Source organism: Cebus imitator, unplaced genomic scaffold (assembly GCF_001604975.1).
Source record: "Cebus imitator isolate Cc_AM_T3 unplaced genomic scaffold, Cebus_imitator-1.0 Scaffold688, whole genome shotgun sequence".
Lineage (NCBI taxonomy): Eukaryota > Metazoa > Chordata > Mammalia > Primates > Cebidae > Cebus > Cebus imitator.
The window spans coordinates 187,319-189,610 of record NW_016108003.1 but is presented as its reverse complement, the minus strand read 5'-3'; positions in this window follow the sequence as shown (position 1 = coordinate 189,610).

Here is a 2,292-nt window from a genome sequence, read left to right as displayed (position 1 = left end):
ATGAGGCTGAGTAATTGATAAAGGAAAAAAATGTTTATTTGGTTCACAATTCTTCTGGCTGGAAGATTGGGCAACTGGTGAAAGCCTCAAGCTGCTTAGATGGTATATAGTTTAGATGTTTGATGGGGACACCTTAGATCTCTATAGTTTACATGTTTGGTGGGGAGGCTGACCTGTGAGTCCTGAAGGATGAGAAAGTCAGAGCCTATGTGGCTGGACTATCCTGGAAATTGTTCATTGCGTTTTCTTTGTTCTTAAATACATAAGAAAGCTGAAGAGTAAAAAAATAAATTGGCTTCCAGGAGTTTGCAGTTGATGGGTTAATAGAGTTGTTTTAGTATATTTTTAAAGAAATGACTAATTAAACTTTACAATATTTTTTTCAATTGGTGGTGGCTCAGGCCTGTAATCCAAGCACTATGGGAGGCTGAGGTGGACGGATTACTAGAGGCCAGGAGTTCAAGACCAGCTTGGCCAACATGGTGAAACCCTGTCTCTACTAAATATCCAAAAATTAGCTGGGTGTGGTAGCAGGTGCCTGTAATCCCAGCTACTCAGGAGGCTGACACACAAGAATGGCTTGAACCCAGATGGTGGAGGTTGCAGTGAGTTGAGATGTCACCATTGCACTCCAGCCTAGACAACAGAGCCAGACTCTGTCTCAGAAAAAGGAAAAAAAGAAAGAAAGGAATATATTAGTTTTTTCTTTAGAATGTAAAGGCAGTTCAGTTCACTTACACCACACACTCTGTTGCTCTGTAAAGCAACAGACAGCAAATGTTTGGCATTCAAAATGGATCTCAGAATCTTTTGACGTCTCTCCCTCCCTGCTCTATTGATTTTATTCCCTGGTCTCTCCTTGGTTGATAAATTCATATATATCCCTACTGGTTCCTTTGATGGGCCCTTCCAGTCAAGCCATTATAATGATTCTTCCTAAAGTTCCGACTTTGAATGGTTGGTGTGGTCAGAGTATTTCATCCCTGTAGATTTATATTTCTCTCCAAACAGTTGTATGAAAGGGTATAATCCAAATAGTGTTATTCAGAGGGCTGAGTTAGTATTTTTAAAATATCGTAAAACAGCCTGGCACAGTGGCTGATGCCTGTAATGCCAGCATATTGGGAGGCTGAGGCAGGAGAATTGCTTGAGCCCAGGAACTCAAGACCAGCCTAGACAACGTGGTGAAACCCAGTCTCTACAAAAAATTAGCCGTGTGTGGTCATGCCTGCTTGTGGTCCCAGTTACTCAGAAGGCTGAGGTAGAAGTATTGCTTAAGCCCAGGAGGTCAGGCTGCAGGTGAGCCAGGATTACAACACTGCCCTCCAGCCTGGGTGATACAGACCCTATCTCAAAAAAGAAAATCATAAACAGGATGGATAATATTAGGGGTATGCAATAAATGTTGATGTTATCATTTTTGATATTATCCAGATTAAAATAAAATCTTTAGGGATCTTCCAGTTCTCTTCTATTAATTCCTGGTTTCTCAAGGCTTTTTATTGCCTGAATAAATTTATTAACTAGGTAGAGTCTTCAGGCAAAGCTAATATCCATTATCCTGCCAGAGAACTTTGTTGGTATTCTAGTAACTGCAGCCTGGTTACCAGTCTTTTGGGAGCTGGTTGGTGTGACTTCTCCTTTCTCTCCAGAGCTGATCACATGGGAATTAAATGAAAGAAAGTCAGGTAGCTAGTTTTGTAAAGCTGAGTTCAGTCTACTGACCCAGCAATTGCCTTTCTTAAAACCTCTGGCAAATGCAGCCATTTTTCTGCCTTTGTACACCTCAAAATTGACATCAATCATTTCTTCACTCTACCAGAGCGTCTAGTCCCTAATTTTTGCTGCATTAAATTTTGCTAACTTACACTTTGCAGTTAGGAAGGGAAAGTCACTTCCCTTTTTTCACTTTCATGACAATCAGAATTGCTTCTGTTTTCTTTCTGCCTACAAACAACTTTATACTGGGGAGAAACCTGGCAGACATGATCCTAACCAAGTAATTTAACATCAGAAGTAATAGGACATATTAATATAATGCACTCTGGATAGTGTGTGATGTGGTGAACATATCAATTCTGTGGTTTCCATTCCTTAAATCCATAACCTCGTTGTAATCATGAGAAAATAACAGACAAATCCAAATTGATTAACACTCTACAAAATAAAACTGACCAGTATTTTCCAAAAGTTTCAACGTCATGAAAGATAAAGACTGAGCATGTGTTGCCAATTGGAGGAGACTAAAGAGATAAGACAAGTATATTCAATATGGGATCCTGGATTGATTCT